The sequence below is a fragment of the Pelobates fuscus genome, chromosome 2 (assembly GCF_036172605.1).
Source record: "Pelobates fuscus isolate aPelFus1 chromosome 2, aPelFus1.pri, whole genome shotgun sequence".
Lineage (NCBI taxonomy): Eukaryota > Metazoa > Chordata > Amphibia > Anura > Pelobatidae > Pelobates > Pelobates fuscus.
The window spans coordinates 40543176-40560079 of NC_086318.1; the positions used below are offsets into that span (position 1 = coordinate 40543176).

The 16904-nt window shown below is 38.3% G+C and overlaps 1 long non-coding RNA gene across 1 annotated transcript; it reads right to left on the reverse strand.

Moving 5' to 3' along the window:
* Positions 1 to 940: 940 nt before the first annotated feature.
* On the reverse strand, positions 941 to 12447 carry LOC134585436 (uncharacterized). The gene is made up of 3 exons (XR_010086521.1): positions 12411 to 12447; positions 1300 to 1402; positions 941 to 1122 (listed from the first exon to the last, which is right to left on the reverse strand). It is a non-coding gene; the product is annotated as an uncharacterized LOC134585436 (long non-coding RNA).
* Between the last annotated feature and the right edge of the window lie 4457 nt (positions 12448 to 16904).

Consider the following 16904-nt stretch of genomic DNA (forward strand, 5'->3'; position numbering starts at 1 on the left):
CATCCAAAACATCTGATTTGACCACCACTCTAATGAATCTCATACAAAGTCTCATTGTAAACTTGTGCTATCAGTCTCTAATGTACAGGTGTCGCCGTGACTAGCCTGTGCTAACAAGCTGGAACCATGCCTAAAGGCCAAGCTCACACTATCAATTTTTAAGCTGAGAGCACAACCCTGTACTTTATTGAAGTATCCAACGTATGCTAATTTGACTAAATCAAAGATTACATCCTGTACGGCTGCTTTCACCCTATGCCAAAAAAAACTATTTTTGAACACACTAAAATACGATTGGAGATGTTACTGGGAAACACCGCAGAAGCCACACACAGAGAGATGGACACAAGTCTATTCAGGAAGTAACAGGTCTTTATTCTCACCTATTGGGTCTCAGCTGAACTCCTGTGCCAAAATGTCTGAGCCCAGAGCACACATTGCAAAGGCTTTTTGTTAACTGCTCCTCCCCCACATTCCCTTAAACCAATCAGCAAACAAGATATTCAGGCTCACCGTACATGGGCAGACCACATGGCTCATTAAGACAAAGGAATGTGATTTCAGTTCCTGCACATGCTTAGTACACTGACACACTTAACATATGCCACATTGAGATTTTCAGGCTACTAAATTTTGGGCCTTGCTGAAATCCCATCAGAGCCAGGAGCGCATATGTAATTAACAAATTGCGTGTTCAGGTCATGTTTTGATGTGTTGGTTGGCAATGTCTTGTGTGATCTACTTCTCTGATTTTGTATTTCACCACGGTCTGTAGACCTACACCTCTTACTTAAGGGTTGCACCTCTGTATCTACAGGTGTAGAAGGCCATTTCATTGACACATTTTTGATTTGTCGCAAAACTGATTGTTTTGGTTTTATTCTTTGTTGACTTACCCCGATACGTTTTTGCGCTTTCAACACTCACTTTTGTTTGGGGTCACACACGCCGAATTTTTGGATGCCTCATTAAGCGTTGTTGTTGTTTTTTTTTTTTTTTTTCTTCACACTTATAACATAGCTTTGCTGTCTCTGGGTCTTGATTTTCGTTGGTATGAATGTTAGCGTTTTTTTCCCGATACAGCTTCAGGTGCATGTCTCCATGTCTTAGACAATTTTGAAACTATATATAAATAAGTAAAAAGTGCATAGTACATAAATGTACACATAATTTTATCGCTCTAGACACACTACACGGGTTTATATTGATCTATCAGACATCAACTAAATATATATTTATCACGGTATCTTAAAACATATATAATTACCAGATTTTACTTTTTTTTATTTATTTTTTTACCTTGTTTCTATGAGGGGTAGTACAACGTGATGTGATAGCTGCATGTTGTGTGTATTGCCCTCTGGATCAGTTTGTTCGGGGCTTATTGGTCTTTCAGAATTTACTGTGAAGAAATAAAATATAAAATGTCTGAAATTACGGTTTATAACGCTAGGGTTTAAAAGTCACAAACAGATCATATTTCATACGTGGGTAGGTAATTGAAGTCTGATTGCAGTTGTTTATCACGGTTTCAACAAACGAGTTGCTTAATTCCGGCATGCTAAAAGCCTCTAGAAATACTAAATAAGACCACAGAACAGGTTTTTCATTACTATACGTATATACAATCGCATTAAATATGTACTTTCTAATAGTAAAACTCAGTGTAAGGTTTGGGTTAAAACTATAAAAGGTGCTACAATCACCTATGTGGGTCAATTCACCACATATAAGTGCCAATGTAATAAAATCTCAAATAAGTTGGTGAGAGCACACTATAAAACATGCATATTACCATTCATGTAGACATAAATCAGTCCTGCAGATAAAACAAAACAGAAAAACCAACATAGGGTAATAACGTTTAAAATAAGTAAAACCAGTATTGAAATTTGTCTCACTCACATGGTCGTGAGCCACTTATAGAAGCTGGCTCAGACTAAGGGTATTGAAGTCAGTACAGATGGTCTCAAGGTGCCAGACTGCCTTCTCCGTGTTGTACTTATGGTATTTTACCAGATATTCCAGGATGCAGGAAATCGGCAAAAAAATGTATTTATTGGACAAACTTATTACAAGACTGCTTTAAAACCAAAATAAGAATCCACTATACAAATTGTTTTGGCGTTAGCCTTTTTCATAAGTCCATTCTCCCTTCTCGCCGTTTAAATCTTTAAATACACCGGTATTAGCGCATTTTTTTTTTTTTTTTTGAGTATCCTCCTACTTCCATCTAGTTACACTTTTGTCATTAATGATGACATGATGTTGTCCCACACCTCTGTGTCATGACGTCTGTTGGTGGGTGGAGTATATTTATCGGCCGTTTCTTGCCGATTTTTCCCTTATCAATTATGAAAGTTGTAGATGTTTGTGGGCACTTAACAATTACATTTCAATATATTACAAATCTAAAAGAGTTAATTACCTAAATTTACATACTAGATCCCCTAAAGATATATTAAATACATATCATCAAATCCATTTGTTAGAAAACTCAAATCAAAACCCCCCAAAAAGATATATGAACAGGTAACATATCAAAACGTTAATGAGGGGCAGGGGAAAGAGGGAAAAACAAACCTGTTAGAAACATAAAAATATCTCCTTAATACATATCATATAATTAAAAATAAGCAAAGACATATTTGTACAAATTTCTTTAAAAAAAAAAAAAAAACTTTAACCCCTTAAGGACAGAGCTTCAGAAGCTTGACTTACGCTTAATGACACAAGCAATTTTTGCATTTTCTTGCTGTTTGCGTTCAACAGCAATTTGCATCTCTCTCATTTATTGCACCGACACATATTATATACTGTTTTTTAAAGGACAGAAAGGGCTTTAATTTGATATAAAATATATATATATATAAATGCTTACTTATTATAAAAAAAATACAGAAAAATGCAAAAAAAAGAAAAATATTGGGTTTTTTTTACAGTTTTTGCAATCATAATGTGTGCATAATTAGTGCAGGTTAAGGAAAGTAATTAAAAATAAATTCATTTATTTGTTCTGATTTACAGAATATATAATGTGTCTGGGATTTTAAGTTTTTTTTGGTAGTTACAGGTCACAAAGCACAAGGAGTAAAATAAAATTTTAATGTGGAGCGATTTTAGAATTTGGTATGTTTGTCTTGTAAGCCTAATAGCCATAAAATAAAACAAAATTGCCACACAAAAGTATATATTTATATAAAGTAGACATCACAGGCTATTTACCTAAGGTTGTTTTGACACTTTCTACGTAGCCATTTTACCGCCAACCTCTGCTAAATATTGGAGTAAAATTGTGTTTTTTGGGGGTTTTCGCACACAAACGTATAACAAAGAACTTCTCATGTGTATTTTGTAAAGTTGGTGTGTGCTATTCCTGTACAAAGTTTTATTATGTGTTCAGTTACTTATGCTGAGTACAACGGTACCCCCATTGTATGTCTTTGGCACTATTTTGTGAAGCTACAGTGCCATATAGGAGACCTGTCCTTTTCAGTATTCACAGTAGAATTTTGAGAGACGGATTTAATGAGCCTATGCTTCCATTTGGGGTATTATAACAGTTTGACTGTTCAAAAACCCCCACAAAGGCCTACCATTTGTAAAAGTAGACACTCCACGGTATCTCATAAGGTGCATATTGTGCCTTAACATGCCCCCATTTTTTACCATTACATGCCAAAGTATGTGGTAAAAAATAATTTTGTGCATTTTTTACATACGGATTGCATTTTTGCTGGGCATTTTGTATATTTCATATGTGCCACTAAGTTCAAACCCCCCACATTATGCTCAGCTAAGTCTTCTGAGTAAAAGGACATCCCCATTGTATGTCTATGGCACTATTTCGTGAAGCTACAGTGCCATACAGGAGACCTGTCCTTTTCAGTATTCACAGTAGAATTTTGAGAGACGGATTTAATGAGCCTATGCTTCCATTTGGGGTATTATAACAGTTTGACTGTTCAAAACCCCCCACAAAGTCCTACCATTTGTAAAAGTAGACACTCCAGGGTATCTCATAAGGTGCATATTGTGCCTTAACATGCCCCCATTTTTTTACCATTACATGCCAAAGTATGTGGTAAAAAATAATTTTGTGCATTTTTTACATACGGATTGCATTTTTGCTGGGCATTTTGTATATTTCATATGTGCCACTAAGTTCAAACCCCCCAAATTATGCTCAGCTAAGTCTTCTGAGTAAAAGGACACCCCCATTGTATGTCTATGGCACTATTTCGTGAAGCTACAGTGCCATACAGGAGACCTGTCCTTTTCAGTATTCACAGTAGAATTTTGAGAGACGGATTTAATGAGCCTATGTGTCCATTTGGGGTATTATAACAGTTTGACTGTTCAAAAAAAAACCACAAAGGCCTACCATTTGTAAAAGTAGAAACTCCAGGGTATATCATAAGGTGCATATTGTGCCTTAGCATGCCCCCATTTTTTCACCAATATATGCCAAAGTATGTGGTAAAAAAATAATTTTGTGCATTTTTTGACATACGGATTGCATTTTTTCTGGGCATTTTGTATATTTCATATGTGCCACTAAGTTCAAAACCTCCAAATTATGCTCAGCTAAGTCTTCTGAGTAAAAAGACATCCCCAATGAATGTCTTTGGCACTATTTTGTGAAGCTACAGTGGCATATTGGAGACCAAGCCATATCAGTTTTTACAGAACTTTGAATTTTGACGCTGGGCCTATGTGCAATTTCCAAGCATCTTCGTAAGTTTTGAATTCAAACTACCCCACAAAGGCCTACCATTTCTTAAAGTAGACACCCCAGGGTATTTCAAAAGGCATATTTTGAACCTTAGCGTGGGATAATTTTTCCGCTAGCTTGTACCAGGTGTAGTGGTAATGAGCGTTTTTTCTGCCTTTTTGACACACAAAGTGAGTTTGCACAGTATATTTTGCAAACCTTATGTGTGCTACGACTGTATAATACTTCATATGTTGCTCAGCTATGTCAGCTGAGTATAAAAATACCCCCGTATGTACCTTTGCCAGGTATATGTGGACATCGGAGGGGCACATTTGGGACACAGCCATTCCATTTTTTTTCAAACTTTAAATTTTTACGCTGTGCCCATGTCCCATTTTAGAGTATTTTACCAGGCTATATAATCCAAATACCCCATAAAGCCATACCATTTCTTAAAGAAGACATCCCAGGGTATTTCAAAAGGCATATTTTGAACCTTAGTGTGGGATCATTTTTCCGCTAGCTTGTACCAGGTGTAGTGGTAATAAGCGTTTTTTCTGCCTTTTTGACACACAAAGTGAGTTTGCACAGTATATTTTGCAAACCTTATGTGTACCACCACTCTATAATACTTTATATGTTGCTCAGTTATGTCGGCTGAGTACAAAAATACCCCCGTATGTACCTTTGCCAGGTATATGTGGACATCGGAGGGGCACATTTGGGACACAGCCATTCCATTTTTTTTCAAACTTTAAATTTTTACGCTGTGCCCATGTCCCATTTTAGAGTATTTTACCAGGCTATATAATCCAAATACCCCATAAAGCCATACCATTTCTTAAAGAAGACATCCCAGGGTATTTCAAAAGGCATATTTTGAACCTTAGCGTGGGATCATTTTTCCGCTAGCTTGTACCAGGTGTAGTGGTAATGAGCGTTATTAAATTAATTTTTTAACTTTTTCAAACTTTTTTACTTTTTAAAACTATTTTTTCAACTTTTGTTTTGCTTATTCATTTTTTTAAAGTTTCCTAAACTTTCGTAAAACTTTTTTTTACAGATTTAACATTTTTCTAAGCTGTTTCTTTTACCGTTAACCCCTAACTAGCAGTAAGCAGCACTAACAGTAAATTCCCCATTTTCCCATAACTCCCACCCACCCCAGCTAGCAAAATATTTCATTATTCAATATTTAAATTAGTTAATTAAATTAATTTAACCCCTGAGGGTTAAAAAATAAATAAAAGTTAATCGTCAGGGGTTAAAAAAAAATTAGATCACAGTAGATCTGTATTTTGATCACTGTAGGTAGTGATAGACTGGCAGGGAAGGGGTTAATTTTTATTTGGACTGGGTAAAGGGTTTTTTTTTTTTTGAATTTTTTACTTAAACGTTATTAAAACTTTTTTTTAACTTAATTTTTTAACTTTTTAAAGCTTATTTTAAAACTTTTTTTAACGTTAACCCCTAGTTAGCCTAACACTAAATCCCCCAATTCCCCACTAACTTCCACCCTCCCCAGCTTGCTAAATTTATAATTTTAAAATATTTAAATTAATTAATAAAATAAATTTAACCCCTGAGGGTTAAAAAAAAAAAGAATTAACCCTCAGGGGTTAAAAAAAAAATCAGATCATATTAAAATGTAATCCCTGCCAATTGATCACTGTAGTCAGTGATCAATTGGCAGGGAAGGGGTTAATTTTTTATTAAAATGGTAAAGGGGGGGTAAAGGGGGGTGGGATTTTAAATAAACTTTATTTTTTGAACACCAGGGGGCAGGATCAGCACTGATCCGTCTCCCTGCACTTCACACTGAACCCGGAAGTGCAGGGAGGCGGAGGTGAGTATGCAGAGCACATGTGCCCGCTCAGACATGCTGTCAGAGCGGGCACATGTACTGGGACAGCCCGATCCGGTGCTCCCGGTCTGCCTCTAATGCAGAGGCAGACCGGAGCACCATTAACCCCACGATCGCCGCGATCTGGGGTTAATTTTACCGCGTGACGGACGAGGTCCGTCACCCGTCGTTAAGGGTATCCCCTGGATGACGGACCTCGTCCGTCACCCGTCGTGAAGGGGTTAAAAAAAAATAATTTTATCAAATTATCATAAATCACCAATCTGCCTAAAAATGTTTTGACCTAATTCAATACAACTCGTTATATACGCTTTGAAATCCCATATGACTTGTAGGGCTAATTAACTATATATGGGGTGATTTCAAAATCGCCATTTAGCCCTTGTGGTATAAGGGTGTCCATATTAAATATCCATCTCATCTCTGCTTTACTGAGACTATCTTTGTCTACTCCCCCCCCCCCCCTCCAATGTGTCTTTATTCTTTCTATCCCTATAAATTCCCTTAGGGTTACCATTGTGGAATTCCATAAAGTGCTTTGAGACAATATGGTTAACAAATTTTCGATTTAATATTATGTTCCCAAATACAATTTTTTTTAAAAGGCGGGAAGTTTTCCCTATATATTGAAAGCCACAGGGGCAGGTCAACATATAAACTACATCTTTAGTGTTGCAGGTAATAAAAGATTTTGTCTTAATTTTTTTTACATTTTTATTTTTTATGTATGTGATGCAAATTTAATCTGGTTTGTTTTAATTTACATCCCCTGCAATCCGAACAATATTAACCTTTTTGTTCATTAAAAAAATTATTCACTTCCTTTTAATCATCTTTATCTAAAAAAAACTTTGTTAAAATCCTTTTAAAATTGTTCGCTCCTCTACAAATTCTGGGTTTGTCCCCAATGAAGTCACTTTGTTTTTTCATCAGTTTTAAGAATATGCCAATTCTTGTTGATCTTGATCAAATCCTAATTATTGGTACAAAATTAAAAATCAATTAACTTTTTTCCCATCTACCTTGTTAATTTTATCCTTGTATTGCTACAACTGTTCTTTCTATTTTCTCTTTCTTTACAGGTTTGTTCTAAGGAGGCTTTTGTTTTTTTTTGTTTTTGTTTTTTAAATATATGCTTTGTCTAAAAAATGTTTTAAAATTCCAGCTTGCTCGATATATTTGGTTCTCTGTACAGTTTCGTTGCAGTATTAAAAATTTCTCTTTTTGGAATGTTACTCAACCCCTGTTTAAAACGGCAACTGGTACAATCTATAAAACAGTTCACGTCTACAGCCTTAAAAAAATAAATCTACTTTTTATTTGACGATCATCTAAATAGACCAATCTAAAGTCAATTTTGGAGAGGCTAATATCCAAACTAAGTGTTTGATGTTCCAATCATTAATATTAAGAGAATCAATAAATTTAAGATTCTTCACTACCTTTCCAGATCATAAAAACATAATCTATGTACCGCTTGTAGAGTACCAGACTTGCCCCAATGTCCTTCCTGGAATATATACACTGTTCTTCCCAGTAGGACACAAATAAATTGGCATAACTTGGAACAAATCTGGTCCCCATCGCTGTGCCTTTATTTGAATATAGTCTGTTTTCAAACCAGAAGTTATTCTTTAAAATCATATTTATTCCTTCAATAATATTTATATGAATATCCAACATATTCCCAAATTTATTTAAAAAGTATGTGGAAGCCTCACAATCTTTTTCGTGTTGAGTATTGGTGTAGAGGCTACTCACATAGCAAGTGGCCATAATGTCTTCCCATTTAAAACTATTTAAAATATTTAAAAGACTAATGGTGTCCTTCAATTATTGTAACAAAGGGATGAAGCAATAATACTGGACAGGGATAATAGGGGTTAACCCATCGAACAAATGAATAAACAAGAAAGGGAGAAACTGGACTGTCCAGTGACCACAGTATAATATTAAAATATAACTTTTAATAACTTAGAATATAAAAAGCTTAAAAAATATATCTAGCTCTAAATGAACAAACACATATAAAGAAGAAAGAAGAGAGGGAAAAACTAGAGATAAAGGGTAATATTACTCCCTATGCACTCAAAAGGTAGTCTCCAACGAAAATTCTCCTATGGAGGGATTCACTAGGTGAATGATTCTGTATTGATAATACGGAGTCTCTATGGTGAGAAACTGAGGCTCACCTATGAAGGGATTAACTGGATGAAAAATCCTGCATCTAGAATACAGTGTCTTCTTAATGAGGGGTAAGGAAATCTCATCGAGTAAAAATGGATAGAAATAGCAGGAATAGAAAGTAATAGTAAAACTGTTACAATAACCGCAATCCACAGGAGATAGAGATGTAGAAATAAAATAAGTGCTACATAAGGGAAAAAATAGCCCAGGACAGAGTCCTAGATAAGCCTGGACTACAAATAAAACGTGTAACTCATATAGCAAAAAATCCCTGCTATAGCTACAGTCTAAAATTCGTAGAGAGAGCAATTAGCTAAGCTAGAAATCCCTAGACTGAACAAATAATCCTAAGGATGCAAAAGATAGCTAAATCGTAGCGTCTGACTATCTAAATATGTGCTGGTCCACGGTATAAAGTCACCCAGTTCCGGACCTAGACGTGAACATATACAGACAAGCCCACGAAAATGGTAAGATTCTAACTAAAGCTTCCGATTTCTGGACTAGCTAAACTAAAGGCTCTGCTTGTCAATGGACAGAGTGAAGATACACGTCAGTAAGCCCCAACGCACGTTTCGCCAGTGAGCAGCTTTTCAAGGGGTTAGAAAAAAACAGATTAGCATACGTGGGGGCACAAGCCGTGCCCATAGCAGTACCAGTCCGTTGCAAATAGTATTTGCCATCAAAAATGAAATAGTTGTGGGTCAAGAAACTTTAACAGCTTAAGTACAAAAGTTCCTTTTTAAGGAGTCAAAAGTGGATTGGTTCAGAAAGAATTAACATGCCTGGATTCCTTTTATCATGTGGGATGTTAGAATATAAGGAGACTACATAAAGACTCGCCAAAAGAGTGTATGGGGGGACCTGTAAGCCCTCAAGAGTTAGTAAAGTTGACTTAGCGTCCTGTAAGCAGGACGGTAATGTGATAACCATGGGTCTTAGAATTTTGTCTATGAATTTGCTAGGTCTTTCAGTTAGGCAGTTATTACCTGAGACTATAGGTCTACCTGGTGGATCCATCAGATTTTTGTGTATTTTAGGTAAACAGTAAAATGTAGCTATAGTCGGATTTTTGTGCGGTAAAATATATTTGTATTCCTGGGAGGTGATAATCCGTGATGATTCAGCTTCTATCAAGATGTTGTCTAATTCCTGGACATAATCAGTCATTGGGTCCCTAGGTAGAGTTTGGTAACTGTCTTTGTCGTGCAGATGTGATATATTTATCACGATCCAGGAGAACAATATTTCCGCCTTTATCGGCAGGTTTAATGATGGTGTTAATAGATTGTCTTAACTCTTTTAGGCCTTTTGTATTCCATAGTCATTTAAATTCTTAGGAGGCATAGGTATGTCAGACTTCTCCAATTCACTAGTTGACATTTTTACGAATAGATCTACGTGTGGTAAATCCTTAAAATTTGGATTGAACCAGCTCTCTGGTTTACAATCAGTCAGTGGTTTATTGGGGTCTTGCTCTTCCAAAAGGTCAGTTAGATTTTGCACTGAACGAAAGTCCTCTAAGCTCAAACCCATGTCATTAGCAATTAGTGTATCCTTTTTGGTGTGTATTATATTGAGAGCAATTTTTCTACCAAATAAATTGATATCTTTGGTCCAGTCAAAAGTGTTACATTGTGGTGTTGGTACAAATGAGAGGCCTTTACTGAGAAGAGACATGTGTCTAGGTAATTGAAACTCGAGAGATTTGTAATCCTATTTGAATTCAATTATTTGTCCGGCTCTGTTTGTAACCCCACCTGTCCCTGTCCCGTAATCTCCCCCTTTGATGGCGGTAGGGGCCCTGTTCTAAAAAAGGAACTGTTTGGGGAGTAGTGGATAGTTGATTGGTGTCCTCAGATGGGGATGTCCAAAAATGATACGGTCTTATCTGGCTCCCTGAGTATGCTTTTTTTGATATAACTTAGAATATAAAAAGAGCTTAAAAAATATATCTAGCTCTAAACGAACAAACACATATAAAGAAGAAAGAAGAGATAAAGGGTAATATAACTCCCTATGCACTAAAAACGTAATCTCCAACGAAATCTTCAATTATGCTTCACATTGTTTAACAAGGCTTTGCAAAAAAAATTGTCAACTTACTGGGATAATGGTGATAATAAAGATCCAATACCTGACACAATTGGTCTTCCCGGTGGATTATGCGTATCTATGTGCATTTTTGGAAGGACATAAAAACAAAAATGGGAATTTAACATTTAAAAAATCTAATTCTTATTTAAAATTCCTTCTTCTAATCATTTGTCTATAAATATTTTGTAATCACTTTTGATTCTTGTTAAGGGCTTATTCGGGAGTTCCACATAAGTGGTTTGGTCTCCTAATTGGTTATGGATTTCTTTAACATATCTTTCTTTTTGCCAGATAATTACTCCTCCCTTATCTGCAGGATTCACTACAATCATCTTGTCCTTCTAGAGATCTCTTAATGCACATTTTCCTTTGTAAGATTCTCCTGGTATTTATTAACTGGTTTAATTTCCTTCAAGCAAGATTTTTTTCAAACACCTTCATTGAATCGGTCTTAAAATTGGTCGGATAAAAAGTTGACTTCAATGACGTGGGTTTAAAACCATCCTCTATAATATTACTCTTGGCATATTCTTTAAAAAAACTTTTCAGACATAAGTTGCCACAACTGGGTGCAAATTTAAAACCTTTATTTAAAACTTGGTTATGTGAATCTGTTAAAATCTTAACTGATAAACTTAATTTTTTTTAAATTCTTTGCCTTTTCTCTTTAGGGTTTCTCTTCCATCCTCTCTCCTCTTTCCTCCCTTTCTCTTTTTTGCAGTCTACTTCCCTCTCATAGTTCCAATCTTCCTTTGAAAATCCTGATCTAATAAAGGATCCTCTTTCGAATACCTATTGATTTGTATAGTGGACTCTCTTTTTGGTTTTAAAGCTGTCTTGTAAAAAGTTTGTCCAATAAATTTAAATTTTTTGCTGATTTCCTGCATCCTGGAATATCTGGTAAAATACCATAAGTACAACACGGAGAAGGCAGTCTGGCACCTTGAGACCATCTGTACTGACTTCAATACCCTTAGTCTGAGCCAGCTTCTATAAGTGGCTCACGACCATGTGAGTGAGACAAATTTCAATACTGGTTTTACTTATTTTAAACGTTATTACCCTATGTTGTTTTTTTGTTTTTATCTGCAGGACTGTTTTATGTATACATGGATGGTAATATGTATGTACTTTCTAATGGCTACTCTAGATAAAATTTACGATCTTAATCGTAATCGGGCAATGTGTCGAGCTCTTCAACATCATTAAGAAATGGTGTCAACAGGCTGAAAAGCACACATGTGATTGGTATCTTAAGCAGAATTTCAACATCGTGTTAATGTAAAAATTATAATCTGGTAAAAAAAAATAGAACATACACGGTAGGCAAACATAATGCAAAAAAAAATTAAAAAAATTTAAAAGTGGTGGTATTGTGGTAATGTAAAAATAAGGGGCTAAAAATAAATGTATACGTTGTAGCATAATTGGTACTAAACATTAAGAACGCTGCCGTGAAAAAACAAAACATTGTTTTTTAATAAAACAAGATGTTTGTGTTAGCTCTATGCTATATATTTGGCAAAGTAAATATTAGCATTTTACCTTGGTATTCATGCCGGCTGCATGTAGGCTGAGGCTGGCTGAAAGTCTGTTATTCTGACTCCCTCAAAGGGGTATGAATGCTGCCGCTTACAGGGCTATTTTTATACACAGAAACCCACCCACACCCCCTCCTTTTCCCCTCTACTGACCTCGTCAGACTGAACAAAGAATTAGAGCCTTTTTGTCATGACAAATAAAAATGGTTGTATTTGCAATATAATTTGATGTTGCAAAAATTCAGTTTTTAATTTTCGGTATAAAAAACATATTTTAAGTTTTAGGATAACACATCTTACATCTCTGCACATGAACACTAGGCGGCTTTACATTTTTTAGGTATCGCCTGTGTTTCTGCACAAAGCTTTTCACTATACAATCATTTTGTTTTAGGTTGACACTAAAATTATTTAAAACAGATTTAAAATCTAATCCTCTACACATTAGTAGTAAAATAAATACAAAATTCACTGTAGACTATTGAAAGGGTGCTTTGCAATTACAGTTCTTTTTCATAAATTTCAATTTTATTTTGGTTAAAGATGACTTTCTGGTGACACACCATGTGAATCAAAAAATAGCAATGTCTCTTTTAATCAATGTAAACAGCTAACCAGTGCTCTCCGGGGGCTATATGTAGGTCCATATTTATAACATACGCTGTCGGTACACGCTCCACCGCGTGTTGGGATAGCAGATCGTATGGATCTACACCATCAAATGTTTTGACAATATGGGTCTGTACAACAAGGTGACAACGAGCACCCTGGGATGCCTGTTGTGGCTGGTCTTCCTCCTCCTCCTCAAAGCCACATTCCTCCTCTGACTCCTCTTCCTCACAATCCTCTTCCAGCGTTGCTGCAGGTCCAGCAAGCGATGCTGATAAGGCTGTTTCTGGTGGTGATGGTGACCACAACTCTTCCTCTTCATGCTCATCTACGGCCTGATCCAGCACTCTTCGCAGGGCACGCTCCAGGAAGAAAACAAATGGTATGATGTCGCTGATGGTGCCTTCGGTGCGACTGACTAGGTTTGTCACCTTCTCAAAAGGACGCATGAGCCTACAGGCATTGCGCATGAGCGTCCAGTAATGTGGAAAAAAAATTCCCAGCTCCGCAGAGGCTGTCCTAGCACCCCGGTCATACAAATACTCGTCAATGGCTTTTTCTTGTTGGAGCAGGCGGTCGAACATTAGGAGTGTTGAATTCCAATGTGTTCGGCTGTCGCAAATCAAGCACCTCACTGGCATGTTTTGCCGCTGGATATCGGAAAAGTGCGCCATGGCCGTGTAGAAACGCCTGAAATGGCCACACACCTTCCTGGTCTGCTTCAGGACGTCCTGTAAGCCTGTGTACTTATGCACAAAGCGTTATACGATCAGATTACACACATGTGCCATGCACGGCACGTGTGTCAACTTGCCCAAATGCAATGCCGCCAACAAATTTCTTCCGTTGTCACAAACCACTTTGCCGATCTCCAGTTGGTGCGGAGTCAGCCACTTATCCACCTGTGCGTTCAGGGCGGACAGGAGTGCTGGTCCGGTGTGACTCTCTGCTTTCAGGCAAGTCAACCCCAAGACGGCATGACTCTGCCATATCCGGGATGTGGAACAGTACCTAGGGGAGCTGGGGGGGTGCCGTTTATGTGGAACAAGACGCAGCAGCAGCAGAAGAGGACTCAGCCGAAGAGGTTATGGCAGAGGATGGAGTAGAAGTAGAGGAAGTGGCAGCAGGTCTGCTTGCAAGTTGTGGCAGTGTCACCAACTCCACTGCAGAGCCATGCATTCCATGCTTGGCAGCCGTCAGCAGGTTTACCCAATGCGCAGTGTAGGTGATATACCTGCCCTGACCATGCTTTGCAGACCAGGTATCAGTGGTCAGATGGACCCTTGCCCCAACACTGTGTGCCAGACATGCCATTACTTCCTTTTGCACAATCGAGCACAGGTTGGGGATTGCATTTTGTGCAAAGAAATTTCGTCCAGGTACCTTCCACTGCGGTGTCCCAATAGCTACAAATGTTTTGAACGCCTCAGACTCCACCAGCTTGTATGGTAAAAGCTGGCGGGCTAAGAGTTCAGTCAAGCCAGCTGTCAGATGCCGGGCAAGGGGGTGACTTTGTGACATTGGGTTCTTACGCTCAAACAGGTCCTTGACAGACACCTGACTGTGGGCAGATGAGCGGAAACTGCTCAAGGCAAGAGACGGAGTGGCGGATGGTTGAGAGGGGGCAAGGAGGGCAGCAGTGGTTGATGTGGCTGAAGATGCTGGACCAGGAGGAGGATGGCGGCTTTGAGTTTGTGTGCTGCTTGTACTCCTGTGTTGATCCCATAGGCGTTTGTGATGTGCGTTCATGTGCCTTCGCAAAGCAGTTGTACTTAGGTGGGTGTTGGACTTCCCACGACTCAGTTTCTTTTGGCACAGGTTGCAAATGGCATTGCTGTTGTCAGAGGCAGACACACAAAAAAAATGCCACACTGCTGAGCTCTGCAATGACGGCATTCTGGTGGTGGCAACAGCATGCGTTGATTGGCGTGCTGTCTGGCTGACCACGGGTGCCGATGCATGCTGTCTGACACTGCCACTAGCTCCTTGCGACGGCCTCCCCCTGTTTCCAACACGTCTCCTCCTCCTCCTCCTCCTCTCTGTCTCCCAATCTGAACTTTCCCCCTGTTCTTCTTCTCTTCTAGCGGGCACGCACGTGACATCCACGTACGCATCGTCATCATCAACCGCTTTACTTGTATCTGACAACTCAGCAAAGGAAGCAGCAGTGGGTACAACATCATCACACCGTACGTGTGTAATGCTGCCTGCCTGAGACATATCCCTGTTATCTACATCCTCTGGCAATAATGGTTGCGCATCACTCATTTCTTCAAACGGATGTGTCCTCTGACATACCAAGTGAAGCGGCTGTGGTGGTGGTGGCGGCAGGCGGGTGAGTGGTATTTTTAGATGTGCCCGAAGCTAAGCTGGAGGAGGATGGTGCGTCAAGGTTCCGAGTGGAAGCTGTAGAAGATTGGGTGTCCTGTGTTCGCCAGTCAACTATGTCTTCAGAACTTTTCAAGTTCAGGGTACGTGGCCTCTGAACACTGGGCATTATTCTAGGGCCAAAGTGAATCACAGAACCATGACCATGACGGCCCCTGTGGGGTGGCCTGCCTCTGCCTGTCATTTTTTTTTCCGATTAGTGGTACTATGCGTGCAAGCTACTGTGACAACAGATATGAGTGGCACTGGTGTGACACTGTGCCCTGGCAGGCCCTGAAACGCACACTCGTGAAGGAAACTGCTATTATATTACAGTCCAAAATGTTTTGTTTTTTTTCTAAATGCAAGCTATTGGGACACCAGATATGAGTGAGTGGTGGCACTGGGCTAGTGGGCACAGTATATGCTGTGAGCCTGACACACACGCTGGCTGGCAGGCAGGCAACTGCAATTACATTACACAGAAAAAAAAAGCAGACTGTTCTAGCCCTAAAAAGGGCTTTGTTGGGGGTGCTGTTCTTACAGCAGAGATCAGATGAGTCCTTCAGGACTGTAGTGGACACTGAATACACAAGCCTAGCTATCCATTTCCCTATCAAATGAGCAGCAGCTACACTTCCCCTCCTCTATCTAAGAATGCAGCTTCACAATGAATGTAAAATGGATGCTGTCCAGGAGGTGGGAGGGGCTGGGAGGGAGGGTCTGCTGCTGAATGGCTGGAATGTGTCTGCTGACTGTGAGGTACAGGCCAGGGTCAAAGTTTACTCAATGATGACGAATAGGGGGCGGACCAAACAGCGCATGTGTTCGCCGTCCGTGGCAAACGCGAACAAGTGATGTTCGCCAGGAACTATTCGCCAGCGAACAGTTCGGGACATCACTACTGTTAAGTAACTTTTTTCATTGTCTGTTTTCTTCTTTGTTAATATTTAGGAATTGATATGTATGTTAGTGTCAATCTTTTCTTTCTTTGTAAGTCTGTTAATCTTCTGTATCGATTTAACTCTGTAGAATCTTCCATCACAGTTTACAAATCAGATGAAGTCTCTTTTCAACAGTCGATGTCCAGTTGTCTAAAGGAATGCTTTCCTGATTTATTGCCACATGGACCTGTCACACTTTACCTACATTAAAACAAAAAACATGTGCAGCATCAATACAATGGCTTACAATGTTTATATCTCATTATTATTATTATTATACAGTTTAACATGGAATTATATTGACTACACAAAACATACTAATTTCTTCTCATGAAATCTACCATCTAGTGGTCAAAACATTTATGCCATGTGATGTATAATCTTTAAATTTCCTTTATATAAAAATCTTTCTGAACACTTTAACTTTCCAAACTTTTTATTAATCATACCTTACTAATCATACCCTCCTTTTAAATTGGTTAATAATCTGGAGGTATAACCTAATCACATGTCAGATTGTAGCCATTTTGTCTTAGCACTGGCATTATTTTGTCACATAAAACAAACTGCAAAAGACA